Source organism: Phoxinus phoxinus, assembly GCF_949152265.1.
Source record: "Phoxinus phoxinus genome assembly, chromosome: 11".
Lineage (NCBI taxonomy): Eukaryota > Metazoa > Chordata > Actinopteri > Cypriniformes > Leuciscidae > Phoxinus > Phoxinus phoxinus.
This window is the reverse complement of record NC_136886.1, coordinates 18,043,804-18,065,828: the sequence shown is the minus strand read 5'-3', so window position 1 is coordinate 18,065,828 and position 22,025 is coordinate 18,043,804. Positions and strand designations below refer to the sequence as shown.

Here is a 22,025-nt window from a genome sequence, read left to right as displayed (position 1 = left end):
TTTTAATTGTCCACCTGATGAATGTAAGTCTAATGATAACTGTATTTTATTTCTATTTTTGGTCTCCCAAGTCCTGAAGAAAATATCAGGCTCTTTGGCTGCTGACATTAGGGACTTTAAGCAACAGCTGCGGATGGAACAGCAATTCTGGCGTTCTATTGTGCATGACTTTAACTGCTACTTCGAGAAGTTCTACTGTAACCGTCTACTACAGGAGAACAGTTGATTTGCCGTAGTTGTTAATAAGTGACAGATTAGATAAGTAAATTTGACTTGATTGGTGATTTTTGCGTTCTTTGGCTACGGAAGTAAACAGTTTACTTACAGTGGCCGTTGCTGTTCCATCAGCAGCTGTTGCTTAAAGTCCCCATTCACACTCAGGAGCACGTGTGATGTCTGATGTTTGACGCAAAAGAGGACGCAACTACCAATTTCGTGGGGAGTAACTGAAAAGTAAGAATTACAGTTGGCAGGCAGTAATGAGTAATGAATTTTGAAAATAGTAACGGGTGATGAATTAAATTTTTTTGAGTAACAAGCCCAACACTGTTATAAAAAGCTGTTTTATTTTACGTGTAGTGGGTACTCTGGGGCGGCCATATTGGAATCACATGACCAGGCGAATACTAATCACTTTATCTCAGTAATACAGCCTTATTAAACACCTTAACTCACAGAATAAACTATGACAGCGCATTTCTCTAATGGCATCGGTAACCAGAATCCTTTGCATTTGTGCTGTACTATCCCTACACTAGAGCCCCTTTCACACAGCGCGTTGATCCGGCGAAATTGCCAGAGTGCCTACTGTGTGAACGCAAACACGTCCTGGGGACCTAGTAACATTGCCGGGATCAGTCCCGGAACGCGCCCTGTGTGAACAAAAGCCAGGATCAATGCCGTAAGGGATGTGTCGTAGTGATGACGCACGTGCCATCGCGCGACTCTAGATAGTTTGTGTTCGTCATCAACAAAGAAAGAACGAAAAAATGTCTGCAAACTGGAACGAAGCAGAGACCAGGAGCTCCTTACTATCCGCGCTGAAGCTGAAATCGTTCGCCAGCTTTGTGGAACGGTAAGCGATGCGTTAATGTTCATGTTTTCGACGCGTACGTTACACGTCTCATCCTGATGTCACGTGTATTTACGGGATCTTACCGGGATGTGTTTGAACGCAATAAATCACTGGCAGTGTGAATGAACCAAAATCAAACGATCCCGGGACAAATCCCGGGTCACATCCGTGTATTTTCCGGAATCTCTGTGTGAAAGGGGCTTAGGTGTCAGTATAAGGTGACTGTCATATTGGCCCCACAACATTAAAAAAATTACGATTTCGCTTTTTTTGCCTCTCAGTTAGTTCTATTCCAGTTTCTTAATTAAGCCAAATAATTATTTAAATGAGCAATTTAACACAATTACCCCAAAATAACGAGAAAAACAACTCTGAATGCAAGAGATTTAGATTTGGCTAACCTTTCTATTTATAGCAGGTAAGAGGCAGCAGAGTAAAGACTGAAGAGACTACTCCAGGTCTTCCTGTTCTCACCTCCTCTCCCACTCTCTCTGTTTGGCTTTGAATCATTAGTAAAGCAAAGGAGTCGTGAATCACTCCTTTCTTTAGCCCTGCCTTCTCTCCATGCCTCTCTCTCTCTCTCTCTCTCTCCCTCCTCCTCCTCGCCGGTGCTAAACGGCTTGACAGAAGGGTGCCCAGACCGTTGGCAGTAGCGATCGACTGGAAGGGGGAAGCTGCCAGAAGTCCTTGATGGATAGGCTCATTTTCCAGCCGGCAGCAAGTCTCGGCGAAGCATCCGTGTCATTTGTAATGTCAGCCAACAAAATGTAATCAAACATTCCAGCGGTTTAATCACAGAGGGCTGCTCGAGAGATGATTGTAGTGTCAATATAATGCTATTTCATTATCTGTTTGTATTTTATATTGACAGTGTCAGATAAACAGTGTGGAAAATTAAGATTAAAAATATGGTAATTTCATTTCAATCACCCAGGCTACAGTTGCAGGCCCATTATGCGATTGATTACTTCTGAATTAAATTTGGGGCTGAATGTAAAGTTTAATCTTCTTTCTTCTCTGCAATTCAGCTCCCCAAAGGCCTCTTAGTAAGTAAGTACCCATTTCATTTGATCTTTAATGAAAAGTAATGGCCCAAATGAATTGTATAAATCAGCCTGCGTGTATACCTAGCTGACATTTGCTTTTTTTTTTACAGCCATTTATTCTTCATTGTGCTTACACATACCACTGCCCTCCAGACCTTTTAACCACACAACTTCGTTTTCTTTTTTCCCTTGATTCTTTCAAATCAAGGACTTTTAACAACAACAAAAAGTCTTTCATAAAATATCTCGCAATGCTGTGTAATGAAGTGGCAGCCCCTTTTTTGCCTCTAATACTGATCTCTTCCCCTCACACTACACACACACACACACACTCAGCAAAGTTTTTACTAACTAGAGAGGGAAAATGGTATTTACATTATATAAATGGAAAAGAACCTTGGATTGATGTACTCTGCAAGGTGCTTAGCAGTCAAATTAAATGGAGTGTTTTATAGCCTAGAGTGCCATTTGGAGAAGACGTATGCAGGCTCTAAACCATGAGCTCAATGATAGACGTTTTAATTACATGGTACATTTTTGATATTTTTCAGCCTCTCTAAAAATGCAGCTACTGTCGCGGGCTCCGCATTTGCAGAGCGTCCCATTTTTTCCACCATTTCCTTTCTCAAAAGTGACACGGCCGTTAACGAGGACTGCGCAAAAAGGAAGGCAAAGAAAAAAGGGCCTCCTCTTTGTGAGACCCATTCACAGTGATTTGTCCTCCTTTGTAGTCCTAATTATGTGCCAAAGTAGGATAACAGAAGTTCTCAACTCGACCATTATGCCAGCACAAAAAAGGAGACGCATACAAGAAGCTGATCACTTTGGAATTAGCAAACATGATACTATACGAGGGGAAAAAAAATCATTAATACCGACAGGGATTAGAGGTTCTGATTAAAGGGTAGCTTTTACCGTATGCAAATTAGTGATAGGCATTTATCAGTGCCTGGCCAAGCTGTCTTAGCTGCAAAGCCACATATGTTTTTTAGCTGATTAAAAAACTGCTTGAAGTTGCAGGCCCTTTTTTTTTTTAATGGAGGAGAGCGACAGAGAGAGAGGCAGAGAAACCGAGTAAAGGAGTATATGTGGCAATCAACTCGTTTCCTTTTGGCCAAATTCCCGTGATTGTTCAAAGCGTTTGCCGTAATTCCCTCTTTTATTAAGAACGTTCTTTTGTACATAATTAAAACATTTCTCAAGTGACTATGTGCGCGCACAGCCCCCCGCCAAACCACCTCCGTAAGCGTACGCTCGTATCTTTTTCTCCTGAAACAACCATCGCGGCTGGAGCTGTTATTTGCCTCTTGTCTGAGCGGCAAAACAAGCCGAAAGTAATGAATGGAAGGGCAGGACGAAGGGGGAGAGTTTATCGCCTGACCGCCATTGTCTGAGGGCCTCCCATTTACTTCACTCACCTTCCTATGGAGGTGACCCGCTTTGTGTTAACAAAGAAAAGCAGGATGAAACTGAGCTCTCTTTGCCTCTCGCCTACCACTGATAATACCTTCGTTACCCGACGCCCCCCTCTTCTCCTTGAGGGAGTGCTTTAATTTATGCTTTTTCATCTCTCAGGGGCTCGGGAGTGTGTTAACCTGCTCTCGGCGCAAACCGGCTCACATGAGAGGAAACTGCTGTGTCAAGCTTCTCGCCGCACCGCGGCCTCGCTTAAACAAATAAAGCGTTCCCCGCAGAACGCAAAATTCAATTAAGATGTAATTACAAACACAAGCTGCTGACCATATGCCATGAATCAACTTCACGTTCACAATGCATTATCTGTTTTAATATCGTCGCTGTCTGAGCTTCGAACAATTATGTAATAATGAAGTCACCATTTCTATTTAAAAAAATTTAACTCTAGCATTCTCGCTTCTGCCCCCTCATGTCAACACACTGGGATTCTATTAAGGATAAAGTTAATAAATCAATCGGCTGTAACACAATCTCTGTAAATGGATATTCAAAAATATATACATTTGCTATATTCTAAAGAATAGTGAACTAAACTGATTTTCAGTTTAATTCTATCGATAAACAATGTTATAGGCTACTTGTTTATCTTTTGTCTTATCTTTTTAGTTTATTTAAAAAATAAACTTTAAAAATGTTACGTCTACAAATTCTGTATTAAAATAAAAAATATATAATTTTAATATTTTTGATATAGCTTGTAATAATAATAGTAGTCTGGAATAATTATTTCTTATCATTTGAAACTTATTTTAAGTCATGTGGTGTGACCAACAAAGCCACATTGTAAAAAAATATTTTCATGATTTGTTATCACAAATTTTCGACTTGTCAAATCAACTTAAAATCAACTATAATTAATGTGGTTCAGATAATATAATATTTTGTTAAATCCCCCTCTTCGTATTAACTAAAAAAAAATATTTCAATGAACTCGCAATTTTAAGGCAACAAGGTAACTTACTTTTTTAAGTTAAATCAACAATATTTTTGACAGTGCATGTGGTCCAAACAACATTCAGAAACATGAAGAACAGGATCCCTGCAGACCCTCATGACTATGTCAAGGTCAATAAGTCTCTTAAAATAGGTCTTTGACCTTTATGACAAAGAAAGGTTAGTTCGGGCTGTAAAATGTTGTGGTGTGACTGTAATAATTAGGAATTAATTTTTCATGACATCTGTAATTTTTTTAATTTTTTTAACATTTATAATAATGTAGACCTTTCTTGGAAATGGAATTATTTTTTCAAAACCTTTTGAAACTAACATTAATACAGAGAGTACATTTCTAAGATATTGACTCTAACGTAAAAAAAAAAAAAAAAAAGATTTTCCTTTTCTTTATCATGGACACTCATCATTGACTTTTATAGACAGTAGACATCCGATTAAATACAAAAGGCAAAAGCTTATCTTTATAGAGTAGAATATTATGACTTTAAGTGCATGTCTATTCAGCATGTAAATGTAAAAAGTGTTTTGAAAACATGCATCAATTTAATTATAATTCAATGAGCAGGCTATATATATATATATATATATATATATATATATATATATATATATATATATATATATATATTCAAATCCAAGCTTAATAGAGCCTGCATGGGAACTAACACACTCCTGCTCCACTCCAGATGAAAACTGCACATAAAGAAAAGGTTCACAATTTTTACATCATGGAATTAAAATGGCATTTTCTACCCCTACTGAATAGTTTGACTTCTAAGCAGGTGTGGGACTAGATTAAGAAATGGAAGATATTTCGTTCAGATGAAATGAGTGGTGGGATACTGGAGAACTGGAGAAATTCAGTTAGCATGTGAGGTGAACCAAATAAGAGGTTATTTAAAATGGTCGAGCAGTGTCCAAAAGGATGATAAGATTTCAAATAAACAGAGAAATAAAGCTAGTATTTGCACAAGCAAGATAAACATGTGACTTCTTTTCCCTCCCCGCTTTTGCTATAGCATGGAAATTCAAGAGAGTAAGAGGAAGGGAGGGAATCTACAGCCTTAAAGCCTTTTTAAATTCCAATTTGTGCTTAGGCTGCTGTTTTCCAGCATAAATATGTGTGTACGAGGAACAGAGATAGGTCCTCTGCATGGACACACAGAAAAGCGGGGTTATAATAGAGGGGTGGCAGTCAGACCCCCTCTGACATCCTCTATCTGACAGAACTTGCTGATCAATTCTTTTTTTTTTATTCATCTTCTTTTAAATGGCATTTTCTTATATGTGGGCTGATAAAAAGTGTTTACCATTGCATAGAACGTTTCATCCAACAGATACATAAATTAAGCCCAATAAACATCTAGGAAAAGCATATGACATCTTTAGGCAATGATCAAAGTTCTTAAATGGGTGGGGATGTAAAGTACATTCTGAATAAAAGCAGCACATTTGTTTCATCAAATGGATTTAGAACCAGGTTTAAAAGTCACATATTAATCATTTTCTACTGAATATGTCGGGTCGCTTCAGTAATGTTTAACCCACACATACATTTGTACATTTGTAAAGGACTTATTGTGCCTGACCTGCCATAGAGTTTCAACTTTCATAACCTTTTATTTGATGGAAATATTAATTAACACATTCAAATTCGATTAAAATCTGAAAACCGAGGAAGCAAAAGAAATGAATGGCTCTCTCCTTAAGCTAAAGGCAGAACAGGCCACGATGAGTGAGAAATTGGGAAGCAGTATGAAAAAGATGACACTGGAGCATCACTTTGAAATCTTCAGATGTCAATGGGTCTAATGGCAGAAGCACAAAAAGCTCTCAGTGCCAAGGCCACATCTTCTCCCACTCACACAAAACGCATGCAAATGATTAACACCCAAAAGAGACATCTCAAAACGATTCATACTTAAATGGCTCAAGCCATCATAAACTTAATACATGACATGGACATTTTCATTGAGGATTGTCCTATTGATTTTCTAGGTATGGACCACTGTGATTACTGCTCTAAACAAGTAATTGACTTTGTGATTGAGGAAGCTTAATGTGGTGTGTGTGCTGTAAAGAGCATAATTCACATGATTCGCCAATGTACCTTGACTGAAAGTGTTTTACTATTACAACTCTGCTGTTTGAAAAATGTATGTAATCACACTGAACATTTTTTCTTTTAAGTATACATTTTAAGAAAGAAAGAAAGAAAGAAAGAAAGGGTTGCTGCCTTACATTTTTAAGTAGAATCAACTTGGATGTTAAAGTCATTTCAACTTAATTTACATTAAACTGACTTAAAAATGAGTATTGTTGTAATAATGATCACATAATGTTTTTACAGTGTATGTTGCTTCTTGCACGTTTCGCTACACTTTCAAAGTGAAATATCTAAGTGCCGTTAAAAGCATGTTCAGTTGCATGATGAACAGATGAACATGAATCTGGCGATATTTGATGGTTGTTGTGCGTATACACACACTAAAAAGAAAATGCTCAAAAGGATTTGAATATAATGTATACTAAATTAAACCTGAGCCTAAACTTAACCGACAAAAGCAAACATCAAAATGTATTAATTTACAAATCAAAAAAAGTGTTTTAAGTTCATAACAAAGTATTGTGCAAGAAACTAAGTCTTTATTAATTGATAATCTGCCCCTGTAATCATCATTTGTGTGAATAGGAATAAAAGTTGTTGGTGTTTTACTGCCAGCTGGAGTGAATTATATGAATAAGTAAGTTTTTGGAGTTTTGCACGTCGTAGATGCACGTTTTTGCAAGTAATAATTCTTTGCAAGAAATCTTTTTCTTACCTTCCTTCATTTTCCCCATGCTTAAACTGCCACGTGTCCAATTTAAATATATCTGGTATGATACCTTTTAATTTGCAACTCAAATAATTAATACCCAAAATATTTCCAAAGATTTCAAGGCACTGGCAATGACCAAATTCACCTGTTCTCATTCAGCTATGAACAGCAGTATAATGAAGGTTCTGTTAACAAATATTAAATGATGTTTTGGAGCTTAAGTGGCATTAAAAAAACGGATTATCCATCTCTATTAATCAGAGAGATAACAGTCATGACTCTGACAGTGATCAAGACATGAACAGTGTGGAAATTGCTTCACATCATCTGGAATAGATACTTCATCAATCGTTTACCAAGTGAAACACTAACTTCAATTTTCCTATAATGCAGTGACATCCTTCACATATGGCACTTTTGTGTATGAGAGTACTATGTAATTTGTAATAACTATATTATGTGACTATAATATATGTAATTCCTCTATTAATTGGGAGAAAATCATTGTCTAAAGAAAATAGTGCTCTATTTAGTAATCATCACAAATAATGATAGCCTATATTGAAATAATGATGTGTTGTACTAAATGTGTCGTGTAAAACCCAAACTAGTCAGAAGTCTAAATGGTAGTTTGAGCACTAACCTCACAGATCATTTTGTAAACGTGTTGATTGATTGATTGATTGATTGATTGATTGATTGATTGATTGATTTTTTTTTACTCTAACATAAGCCGATAACCGATATGATGTTGATGCATTGTGCACCCTTACATCTCAGGCGTTCATCCAGACAATTACTTGAAGACAGATTCTAACAATAAAGCAAATTTGCAATAAAGTATTATAAAAGAAATTGCACAATCAACCACAATCATTTTGTTATTTTGTTTTAATGTCATATTGGGGTCATAACTATAGGGTTAACAACAAGAGAAGGAAATGATCAGGGCAGATATATCTTACAGTCCAAAAAAAGGAGGTTTGCCGGTTACCTTGAACAGTCTGGAGGAAGAAGCCTAAATAGCAAGGGCACAGAATGACACTGAAAGGGACTGTTCCATGCTTTCTCTCCCAAGGACAACTAATTAGCAGACAACAGCTGAGTCCATTTCAAATGTTAATTTTTTTCCTTTTAATGCTCTATAGCCATGTTTTATACTTCCGCACACAATTGCGGTTTTCATAGGAGAGCCTTTGTTTGTCAAGTCCCTTTTTATTTGCATGCATGTGGGCATTTTTGTGAGTCAATGTACTAGATGAAAATCTCTTTATGACACAATAGTCAAGTGGAGAGACGGTAATATGAAAAACATTCACGACTAACCTACTAGAAGGCTGAGAGCATAATAGCTTTGCCCACAATAGCATACTTTGTGATTTTAGGTCTGAAAAGCGAGCACCGCAGATTTTCTTCTGCTAATATTCAAGCAAAGGGACCATTAATTTTTAAAAGGAAAGCATAATCTTTTCCTAAATGATTTTGGCCACTCTAAATCAGTTTAATGAGGAAGCAGCTGTCCAAAACATAAATGTGTATGTAATGATATTAATCTGAAAATGATTAATTATGTCCAAAATGCTTCCATGTCCAACAAATAGTGATTATCAAAAGATAAAACCTGTTTAATACAGATACTGCTTTTAAGATTTGCCTGATAAAATCAAATCTGTTTGTAACAGAGTTGCTAGATCTTTATGGTGGACCCATGAGCCAAGCAAACGGACGGCTCCACTGTAAGCTTGCCATAAGATAACCTCTGGGTCAACGTGAAATGGTCACAGTGTGTGCAAGAGTGGAAAGATAGATTTGACAGGGACAAACGCTCTAGTATTACTCTGAGCCGTCCTGCCTTTAAGCCGCTGTGCTGGAAAATGGGCCCAGAGGCTCTGAAATTCTAAGATCCACCTCAATTGCTGGTCGTTCTGAGCAGAATACCTCAACACAGATCATTAGCGGTCTACACAACAAATTATTGAGCAGCAAAGACCCAGAACTGTCCCAGTGGTGTCGGAATTGTGTTTGTCCCCATTGTAAGACACCTTCAGTCAATAACTTTGACCAATACAACATTAAGCCAATAGTTTTACACAACAGGATGACATCTATGGCATCTCAACATACTAATTTCAAGTGTTCTGGTCACTGAAATAAATCAATAAATCAATAAATATTGTCAGTCAAAGATTGTCTATGCTGAAGACAAAGATATCTTGTGTAAATAATGTAAATACATATTTTCAAAAATGTATTTGAGCAAAAGATAACAACACTTTCCTTTCACCCTGAATACATGTGGGAGAGTACACATTTAAATGTATTTCCAAAACATGTTTTACATACAATTTAAAGTACATTTTTTTATATATAAAATATATATAATATTTTTTACAAAAATCATGAATTCAATTTTGGGAGTTGAACATGACAACCTTTGAATTTTTTTTATTTTTTTTATAATAATAATAATGGCAACCTATTTAATGGTTTCTTTTTTCAATTTAATTTAAATCAAGCGAAGCATTAGTTCTGGCAGGTCACTTTAGTCAAGCTCGCATCAGCTGACTCTCAACTGATCCACATCTACCTATAGGAATACGACGCCTATCACCGTATACATATATAAGCTCCTTCAGTATTATCAGCAACTATCGTGTTGCTCAGGAGCGAATTACCCTGCTCCATCCCCAGCTCCACCTCTCATCCAGTCAGGATTTGGCATTCTGATCCCCGTCGAATCAGAATAAATTCTCAAATTATGTTGTATTTTAAAATCTTGAATTAAATATATTTGCATACATTCATGTCGGTTCTGTTCTGTTTTTTGCAACTCTCCCTGCTCTTATCCATAGCGAGGGAGTTCTCGCCCAGAACGGAACCATACCGCCAATTCAAACTGTATGCTAATTGTCAATCATATTTGACGATAGTGGTCCGGAGAGAAATTCAATAAGGATTTTTTCTTCATTATGATTTAAGGACAGTTGTATCTTTGTTTTAACAAGCAGTGATTTACACATAAAGATAACATTCAACAATTAAACACTGTTCACATAGTTTCCCTTTTCAGCTCTGAGAAAGATACATCTATGGATTTTTTATTTTTTATTTTTTTGTTTGTCTTTTGGTAATCATCATTATAACATCTTTACAGAGTGGACCAGTTTGGAAAGGGAACACATAAGCACCACATGTCCACCCCGCTGGAGGTGTTTGACGATCACAGCAATAAAGCTCAGTAAGTGAATCGTCTCCCACTGGGCCCATTAGCAAATCCACAAGACAGTTGTTTTCACTCAAATGTAATTAAGGGCACAAACGACACTCTGAGGTACTTTTTTCACAGTATTCAATGGAATATGTCCTTAAAGCATCCGCACACATTATTAAACACACAGACACCTGACAGAAACAACTTTTGCCAAGCTGCCACCATTTGTCCGTTGTCCTCAGGGAGTCTGAAAAATCAATAGCTGCACCATTTACAAAGAGCATGGCTATATGACCTGTCCACCCCTTGTCTTCATCACCACAACCATTGCTTAGTCTACAGATGCCGTTCGACTCCTACTTATGCTGTGCACACGCTCGGCCCCCTCAAAACCACTCAAGTCATCAGTGCGGCACATTCCTCCTGACAAGGTTTTGGCCTCATATCCACAGTTTTACCAAGGTCAAAACTGAATCTGAGACAAAGAGGCCTTTATAAACCGTTCTTTTCCGGCTTTTTCTCTTTCTATTTGTTCGATTCAGTAGTGCTGAGAGGAAAGAAGGGTAATTGGAGGGCCTTTATAGCAGAAAATGGCATTAGAGTTAATGACCCTGAGCATCCCATGGGGACCCTTCATATTAAGGTCATTTATGTGCCGACAGCACTCACTGCATGCATACTCTGACTTAATATTCATACAACGGCTTACAGAGAGGAAAAACAAATACCACTCGCTAAAAGCAAGATCTATCCTTGTATTTTGTGTCGGATATGAAAAATGACTTCTAAATGCACGACGACGTAACTTTTAAACTGATAGAATTGAACAGAAAACCTAATCATAGCTGAGGCCTTCAAATCTGAAAAGTTATCGGAAAGGGCATAAAAATAATTGTCAGCAACCTGACATCTACACTACTTTCTTTTCAAAGCAGACAAAATAATAGTTCCTTTATGTAGAGTGAATGCGTCAGTTCATCCTCTTCAGGCCTAAAGCGTATCAAAAGGGTATTTGTATGCGGCGGCAGCTCTTGGTCCTCCCTCTGGCTGGAAAAGCCATGACGCGGCTTCATATTTACCACTGGGACCCTTGCAGAGGTGACCGAGGGGCAAGGCCACATCCCACCTGACCAGCTGCCAAACAGATTAAAGTGGGCTGAAAATGTGTAGATTGCCACAAGAAAAAAATAATAACGCTGACATGGCCTTCCCTTTATGGCAGCAACAAAACATTCCCTGGAGACCAATCTCTTTATCATTCCGGAAAGAATGACAAATAAAACACTTCCAAAGGCAAGGAATTCTCACATTTATAGGACTGAGGTGGCCTGGACAAAGCTGTATTATCACTAAGGCCAACAAGGTCTTGGTCAGATGTGGCGGGGGTTTTCATTAGCCATTGTGACAGATAAATTTCATCTGTGCCCCTTTCAATCAGGCTGCAAAATGAATGGGTAGAGCTGACAGTGGCACACACACACACACACACACAAGATGTTCTGTCCAATAAGATTTACATAAAGATCTAATCAGGAACCCTACCGTCAAGTTGATGAACATATATATGTAGACAAAAAACATGTATTAAATAAAATATAGGAAAATGACAAAAAATGCTATTATTAAATATATTAATATTCAGTCATAAATTTTTTACATTTATAATATAAATATTTTATATTATTTTTGCAGATTTATGTTTGATATATTTTCAAAAAAAATCTAATATCAGTAAGCTCCTATAGAGGGAGCTCTACAGGTCCTCCTTTCACATGCGTGCACACACACACACACACACGCACACAAGTATTTGATATTAAATAGATTCAAGGTTAAAAGAGCTATGATCATGAACCAAGTATCTGTTTGGTCATTCAAGAGATCTTGAATTCAAATATCATCTGGTAAAGTTTTGACAAGAACACTTTTCAACAAAAGTGACATTTATGCAACTTGCAAGGCAACCAACTTTGACTTGAGATGTGAGGCAAAGATAAACCTGCCGTTAGAGTGCCGAGAACAGCATCATTGAAAATCATTTTCATATATCTTTTATCCATTTATACTACATCATTCCTTATATTGTTGGGCAGTCTTTATGGATGCATGGACATACAGACAGATATTCTAATGTGATATATGTTATTATCACATTATAATACATAGCAATGTTCGGTTAAAGTAAAGCAGACTAAAGTACACTGCAGGAAATAGCTGAAATAGTGCAAAAAAAATCCTACTTCACTCAGCTGCTGAATTGTAGACATCTCAACAGCCTCACTATACAGGCATAAAATGCTACAGGAATGAATATTCATTGTGTCATTGTCTAGTATGCGTTTTTGAGACAATATCATGCCTGATATACACAGCGCTGATTTCTTTTTAGACAAATCTGAACATTTGTTTACACGAGCTTTTGTTTTAGCCATTCTTTTGTTTTGATCTGACAAAGAGAGCTGGAAATCTCGGCTTGAAATCCAAACCAGGAAACTCGTGCTTAAAGATTAAGTTGGTCTTTATAATGAGGCGGGTGACGTTAATTGTTCTGAGGATCTTTTTGGTTGGGTTTTTTTTTTTCATTCCCTTCTAATTCCAGACAAATATCTGACAGTAGCTTTGCATGGCAAACCTGTTTAATGAATGACTAATCCCACGAGGCGCATTATGGCAAAACTGTCACACATCGTATTGTGGCAATTTTAAGTTGATTTTACATTATCATCCTCTGGTAATACTCAAATATTTGGATTTTCTTTAATGCAGGGGCTTTTTGTGGGAAGAAAACAGCAGTGAACTAAATCTGGTCCCCCCCCTCTCCTCCTTTGAATCCCCACCCAGTGTCGAGGCAGGGCTGGAATGGCTTCTTTATTGGGCTGACAGCTTCAAGGCTCTACTATTCCCATCAAGGCCGCAAACAAAAGGGTGAGCTGATCTTCTTTAAGCGCATTCACGTCATGTTCACACCACATTCAGCCAGTGTAAACCGCAAGTAATATCATGGTATTGTGTGCATGTTGTAAATCACACAGAACAATGGACGAAGAGGAACAATCACACAGTATGGCATCATCATCCTTGCCGAACAGAGGCCAAGATCTAGGAACACTGAACCAAACTCTCCATGAATGTTGGGGAAACTCTCATTGTGCTCTTATTTATTGTTTTTATCTGCAGGGTTGGATTCTTTTTTTTTCTCTCCTGTGATCTGAATGGAGGACATTTTATGTTTGGCTTCTCTGAATGAGGGCCCTTCTGAAAGGGATTTTGGTGTGCTAGTATTTTCCACCAGGCTTCTTCAATAGCTTAACCAGGCGTAAAGGGGTAGTTATTTACTCATACACTTTTTCCAGACCTTCGTGCATTTCTTTCTTCTGCAGAACACAGAAGATATTATGAAGAATGTCGTGGTCCATACAACATTAGATCCTGTTGACTTTCATTATGTAGACTAAAATAAGACATTTTTCAAAACATCTTCTTTGTGTTTCACAGAAGAAAGAAACGCATACAAGTTTGGAATAACAAGAAAAATACTGAATTGTCATTTTAAGTGACCTTTAATCTCACCAGAAAGACCACGCTAGTCCCCTACCTAGCTAGACTAGTACTAAACCAGCATTAAACCGTATTTATTTTCAGTTAGAGTGGTTCTTAACTGGTGTGTTGAAACCCAAATATGGATCAAAAGCCATACACCCAACCTAATTCTACAATATTTTGCACTAAGTTCACTAATTTGATTAATTTAGAACTGATATGACTAAAATTACATACTACAAGTTGAATACAAGCCAAGCAAAATGTGTTATGTGCGGTGAATTGTGCTAGTCTTTAAAATTCAGCAAACATTTAGGCACCAAACACTATATTGTTGGGCCAATAAATTTTTTGGTACATTTATAAGTTTTTTAATCTAAATAATTCTTTATTTATATTTCTTTATATACTGTAGCCTACTCTTAAATGTTTCTTTATTTTATATATACTGTATTTATTTTCATTTTAATTGTAATTATTTGTTAAACAGGGCTAAGTGTTTCTGAACTCTGATTGAAATGTCTTTCCCTGGAGTATACAGATAGAGGGCTTCATGCATTCAAGTGTTTTAATTAACACAATATACTGTATACTTATACATGTAAATGTAGGTGGTCAATTGTTAATGCCCTTAAACGTGTTAAACGTCACATTGCAGATTACTGAAGATTATCGAAAGGGCCGTGACTTACAATAATCAATAAATGGGACGGGGAAGGTTTTACCCTTACTTCAAAAGAGCCATCATATGCAATCAAACCCCTGAAACATCCATTTGTGCAAGCTATGGAACACATTTGTCCAATTCCTACTCGTATACAAATAAGCTAAAGTATGCTGGCCAAGCAAGCTTTTTAGACTGAAATGATCCGTTCTGTCCAAGCTCCCACATCCCCGCCGTGATACTGTGACGCAGGGCTGAAACAGACATTCCTGCTGTCTGCACTTCTGAGGAAATTTTGCCTGAATCCCTCTGCACACCAATAACCAATTTGAGGTCATTATTTTTTGTACTGCTTCAAGGGAAACTGTGACACCTTCTCTTTGTCCCCCTTAGTTATTCCACGAACAAATATTTCCAAAACATTCTCCATTTTGAAAAGAAATTGCATAGCATTAGGGTATAATTAGGGTGGGGGAAAAAAACTTAAGAATGCACTGAACTGACACATTTAAGCAGTGTTAATGCGAACGCATTTAAACAGTTTAATATTGCACCCATTCTTGTCACAATGAGCATTTTAAAGAAGCCTTGAACCCCTTAATACAAGCGTGGATGAGAAAGGATTGGAGTGAGCCAACTGGCAGCACAGGACTAAGCAATTTTTGAATATTACTGACCCAGCATTTGGAAATACTGAACACAAGATGGCAAAAAAAAAAAAAATGCTTTTTTAGTCCAGAAATCCTTTCACCCCCTTACATTCAACTGATCAGATTAAGAGAGAGGTTTAAGAAGATTTGGACAAAAACTTCAGTGCAATGGAAGGGGGAGTGGGAAAAAAGGTGGAGGGGGAGAACATTTTGCGATTCAGTAGCCCCAGGCAATTCATCATAGAAATTGAGTTTCTAATGCAGCATCTTGTGAATCCCTTTTGCTCTGTCAACGTTTTAATACATTACATTGAGAAATTGTAAATCATGTTATAAAAAGGCCACCGAAAGCTGGCACTAACTGCCCCCCTTAACTAACTCTTTCATTTCTTTCTCGCTTTCTTGCTCTATACATCTCGCACTCACACATACCAGCGCTCTCCATACACTGGTAGATCTGTTGAGAGGAGAAAAAACCCTGCTGCAGGCCTTGTTCCTTAAAAGAGAAAAGAGATTCTAAAATCTCGTCGTGCCTGTTAAATTGTGATTTAAAGAGAGCCGAGAGTTATGGGCCTTGACACATTCTGTGAGCTGAGTTTGTTTCTTTCCTTCTCTTCGCTCTTCACCGTCCCTCACACTACTGTATGTCGCAAAGAGGGACAAAAGAAGACAAAAGGAGATGGATATACTAGAGGACTCAAGTCGCCTCTCAAGGAGAGCTGGTGAACATACTGCACTATAGTACTAATTCTTGTGTAAGATCATGGAAACCAAAGTGTCTGACTAAACTTTCTCTTTGCCTACAATCCAAACAACGAATGTACGCTTTCTCTGCAGTTTAGCTCATTCGTGGAATTCATGGGTTCAGAACTGCAGCAGCGGATCTAAGACATGGTTTGTCTATCAGGAAACTGAAAAGGCCTATGTGGATATACAATGTATAAATTATCTCTGTTTACTTAAGAGCATCCATGATAAAGGAAAAATCCAGTTTCAAACACAAGTTCTTTCATTAGAAAAACTTTTCTTATACTTTTCAAATAATTTTTTTAATAACCCCAAAAAAATTACCATCAAGCAAAAAGTATTAACACATTTTCATCTGTACATGCCTGTAAAATAAATGTTTTTTAATATATATACTATATATATATACTATATATATATTCAAATGTACATCATTATTTAAAATATATAATAAACTATTAATTCACCATTATGATTGCGCTTTTGAGTAGACGCACCACATGATATTTTGAAACCTGATTATACCTGTTTTCAGACAGTGATTACAAATAATGTGAGATAATGAAGTCTTGATTATATATCTTTTTACTTGATAGACTACACTGAAGCTGTCAGGATCACCAGTCACCATGCCTGTTTCCTTTACACACTACATTTCCCATAATTCTCCCTGGTCATCACCTGCACACCTTTCTTAATCACAATACCTGTCTGCCATAATGCTCATCAACTCTCTATAAAAGCCAGCACCACACACACTTACCTACTTACTTGTATCGTCTTCCTATCATAAACTATTTTATCATTGTACTCGCCGTTCTGTATTCCGTGACAGAAGCCAAGTGATTTATTTGATTTTACATTTGTTTGAAATGTCAAATTACTTATATATATATATATATATACCTGAAAACTATATCAAAAATGTGAAATTGTAAATGTGTATATATAGCAATGTAAATAATGTTATACACACACATTTAATATTACAAACACAATAATCGATTTGACTGTACTATTTATTTAAAATAAATAAACTGTATAGTAAAATATACCAGAATCAGTGAAGTAATTGACAGTCTTGCAGCAATTGTAACCTTTATCTGGGACTTCATGGCTGCATTTGGAGTCAAAACTCTGTCAGTAAATCTGTTATTAATATGCATAAGTGTTATAATCTTGTCTTGAATGGGCAGCCGTGTGTAAGGGGGAGATTTGGGAAATCAGACATAAGTTTCAGACAAGAAAACGGTCAACCCTCTTAATCGCATTTGAAATTACACATTTCATATCGATCAGTGGAGCGTGGAGCTGTCACAGAATATTACATATCTTAACATCCTAAGAAGCCACTTCAGCTGACTGCATTGCTTACTGTACTTATAATCTTTATTAATCTTTTTCTTAATTGACACACTTCATCTCCCCCAGATATCAGAGATGATGCTACACACCTGAGAAGGTGTGCATTTGCTACGTGTGGACATTGACATTGGCATGCTAATATGTGAATCAACGCGCGTGTATATGTTCATATATGTAGTGCGTGTTTTTTTTATTTGCATTAGACGCATATGCGCATAATCTAAGTTCTCACTGTGACCAGCTGAACACTCTTGCTGCCTCTCAGGAATCATTAGCTGGGTGACTGTTCAGGTGCAGCGAGCTCTGCCACACAGCTAAACTTTATTTAATGCTTCAGGAGGCTGTTTCACTATGGGTCTCATGTGTAACGAAAAAGTAATCTCAAGGTGACGAGAGGAGAGCCGCAAAGACGCACCTCTCCTTCATCTCCATCCTGCCAACCTCCCTGGAGCTCTTGCCTGTGTGAAGGCGATACCTCTGAGAGGCACAAGTTATGACCATCCCAGACCTGAACACTGCAGCCTTTTTAAACAAACACCATCAGACTATTCTCTCAATAAACCACTGCAAACAACAATAATAATTAGTCTTGTTTTTGAAGAACAATTATGTAAAGTTACCCGAGAAGAATGAGATATTAAGGGGATCGTCCACCCAGGCATATGAATTCTGTCATCGTTTACTCAACCTCATGTCGTTCCAAACCTGTATGACTTGTTTTCTTCTGTGGAACACAAAATATATTTTGATTGTGGTGGCCCCACACGTAAATATATACAGGACATGGGTATTGACACAAATTACACGATTTAATTCGATTCGATTCTATTTCGAATCACAAGCTTTCAATTATAAATTCATTAGGAGAGAACATATATTATATATATATTAATTACAGAACAAATTTTCTCAAGGAATTTCTTTTTATTATTATTATAATTGCCTACACTGTAAAAAAAAATATCTATATTTTCATGATTTATCACCAAAAAAATTATTTCTCAAAACAGCTTAGATAATTAATGTGGTTCATGATAACATAATATTTTTTTAACCAATTTCCTTCATGGTATTAACTCAAATTTTAAGTTAAGCCAATAATATATATTTTTTTAGTGTAATAACTTAGTAATAACTAAAAAAAAAGGTCCCGTTTTTCCTGTGTTTTTGAAGCTTTGATTGTGTTTACAGTGTGCAATATAACATGTGTTCATGTTTCGCGTGTAAAAAAACACAGTATTTTGCACAAAATGTACTTACCTGTATACCGCTGTTTTCACGGGCTGATGACTTCCTTGTTCTATGAAGGGGACTTCTGTTAAATAAAATATCTCGCTTGGCATTGAACTTTGAGCTTTATAATTTTACAGGTATTATTTATGCTCTAACAGCAACATTACACACTAGCTCAAGTTTAAAAAATGGGATCACGAAGAACAGGACCTTTAATGACACAATGTTTCAGGAACAGTTTATTTTGATGGTCCACTTTAGACAATCAACTTACCAACATGTCAACTAACTCTCATTTATAGTATTGGTAGACTGTCTGCTTAATATCTGCCAACACTGTATTTTGATAGTCCACCGACAGACATTCTGCTGACTACAAGTAACTTTACTAGTACGTCAACATATCCTGCTAACCCGACCTTGCCGTTTATAATACTCTAATGAGAGTTAGTTGACATGTAGTTGCAAAGTTACTAGTTAGTGGAGTGTCTAAAGTGGACCATCGAAATAAAGTGTAACCTATGTTTCCACTCCAAACTTCTTCTTTTTTTAAATAGTATAGACATTTAAATGGTGGCTGTTATAAAAATCTGTTTTCGTGATGGATTTATTCAAACATACATTAAATATTGAAGAACAGGTTTGAAATATAATGAATATGTACTAAAGTGCATATATTTTGGAAAATGCTTCTTTCGAGTTTATTTTTCTTTCTAGAGTTTATGGTCACTGAATGGCTTTTCTGAGGTAAATGTATCAAACATTACTTCATCACGGCTGATTTGTAGTTATGGAGGTAATTTTTGGCAAAGAAGATCACAAGAGTAACTATTTTAAAGACCATTGAGCCTTTTCTAATCATGTCCACATTTCATATTGCAAGTGCCACAAAAGTCACCAACATTCCTATTCCATTCCAATGAAGTGAAACATTTTAAGTTCAAAACTACGTTTATCAGCCTAAGATGACCAAATACCAAGTTAATCAAGTTATAATCTCTGTTCATTGTTAAAAACATAATCTTTCACCATTTATTGGTAGCTTGGTATTAGTTGCAACGGTAAAATAATGTCTCCATTCAGTCATAGATGAAGCTAGGATCAATTTACTGACATGAAAAGACAAAACATATTGACCAATTAAACTGCTTTTAAAATGCTTACAATCGGGATAATGAGCCGTGGCCAACACGTCATGGAAATCTCATCTCCACGAGTCTGCTTCATGCTGTTATCTGAAAGGGAGTGTTTCACGTAGGACAGGTAAGTGGAACTGGGTCACTGAGCTTTGCTTCCAATTTGCCACAGCGTTCACAAAGTGTGAATCATACAAGAATTTAATCTCACTTAAGTCCACTTAAACCCCTCTCTGCCGCAGAATGGCTCACTTGAACTGTCACAGGTAGGCCCATTTTATTGTACCATCTCCCCTGCTCTCCTTACACCAACAGAGCCACTATTACAAGAGTGTTTATGAACCAACGGATTGGCCTGACATCTCCTACAAATCCATCCAAACTCTATTCGACAGGATTAGGGTATTAAGCAACCTTATAAAGCCATTAATGCACCTCTGTCTGCCAGGGACGAGGTACTGTTCCTATAGGATGAAGGAGAGGGAAGGGCACCTGTTCCCATGTTGCACCAGTTCGGACTAATATCAATAGTTTCATCTCTGTGGGTAGAGAACAAAAGACAATAATCAGGTCAAATGCAATCCTATACCAGCTGTGTGTCTGTAAACATAGCTTGACACCACTGAGCATCCATTTAAGTTAAGTCCAGTTCATGTTAGTAATCCATTATTCATCTTCTCAAAAGCTTACTAATATAAACAATGGCTATATTTGTCCCATACTGAAGATTAGGTTATAGCGGTCTCCACCTGTTCCATTCAACATGCGAAATCAAATGATTGTGATTTTGTTTGGGTTCCAAGGTCAAGATTGTATCTCCAAATGACTATTTGCTACCAAAGCAGAAGCATAATGTCCTTTCAAAATTCAAGTAGATTTGGACTGAAGTGAAAAGATAGAAGATAATAAGTTCATAATTAGTGCTATAATGATTCATTCTTCGTTTTTCCCCCCTGGGTTTGCAGTCCAAATTGAATGTGGTGTGTAATGCAAAACAATGATAAAAGAACACGTAATTCTCAAGTTGTCCTTGTGGGCTGCATGCAACAACATAGTGTGATCAGTGTAGTCCGATTCACAAACAAATGGCTCTTCTGAGCCAATCCATTTTAATTAATCATTCACAATGACTCTGGAAATTTTTTAAACGAGGTGTTTTTACACAAGAAATGCCAAGAAGTTTTCAAAGCCAAATACACAAGATGTTTATTTCAAACTTTAGATTTTGGCTGTATTGATTATTGTATCTATTGAATAAATAGCAATTGAACCGAATAGTGTGTTGTGGTTAAAAAAAAAAAAAAATAGTGCCAAGTACAAGAAAGCTCCTTGTATAATTTACAAAATTGGCTAAAAAGACTTTCATATATGCAAATAAAACTAATAACCGAAATCGAATCAAAATCAGGGCTTGTGAATCTAAATCACATCGGGAAATCTGTACTGATACCCAGATCAATTAACTGATAAAGTTGCTCAATTGTCTGGCTCTAAACATGATTAACACCTTCGAAAAACAGTCAAACACCTTTAAAAACCTTCCACAGATATAGCAACCCTCATGTTGCTATATTATATTATATTATGTTTTATCATATCATATCATATATATTATATTATATAATATTATAGCTGGGCCGCGTGTGCAAGCACTGCCAAAAACAGGTGCACGCCATCCCTTTGCCAGAGCATAATAAGCTAAATCAGAATTGTACCATTAGACTGGAAGTACAGAGTTTTCAAACCACAATTATTTCTGTGTAACGGAGGAGGATGGATCATAATATTCAAATCCGTCTTTAACCTTTCATAGCAGGAGGATTAGAGAGGAAAGTCTCCATTCCAAACTATTTCCTCGCCCACCCCCCACTCGCCAGCAATAATAACGATCATTATCTCCATTGTGTGAAAAACGGATTATTATATCAGTGTATAAACCCAGGAACACCCCTACTATTATAAAGTTATTTCATTCTCCTCAGGACTGCGATTTGAGAATGGCAGGGGTCCCTGGCAGTCGCCGAGGCCATCATGGGTGACTGCGCTCCTGATCCGCCATTGTCTGAGCAGCGCAGTCTCTATTCCAGGAGTTCAATATACTTAAGCTGC

General features: G+C 36.9%; 1 long non-coding RNA gene across 1 annotated transcript in view; it reads left to right on the top strand.

Annotated features, from left to right (window-relative positions):
- Positions 1-16,545, top strand: part of LOC307006952 — a 44,057-nt gene extending 27,512 nt beyond the window's left edge. The window contains exons 4-5 of the long non-coding RNA XR_013799551.1: positions 13,348-13,506; positions 13,614-16,545. This is a non-coding gene — a long non-coding RNA (uncharacterized lncRNA). The remainder of the gene's footprint in view (positions 1-13,347; positions 13,507-13,613) is intronic.
- The last annotated feature ends 5,480 nt before the right edge of the window (positions 16,546-22,025 follow it).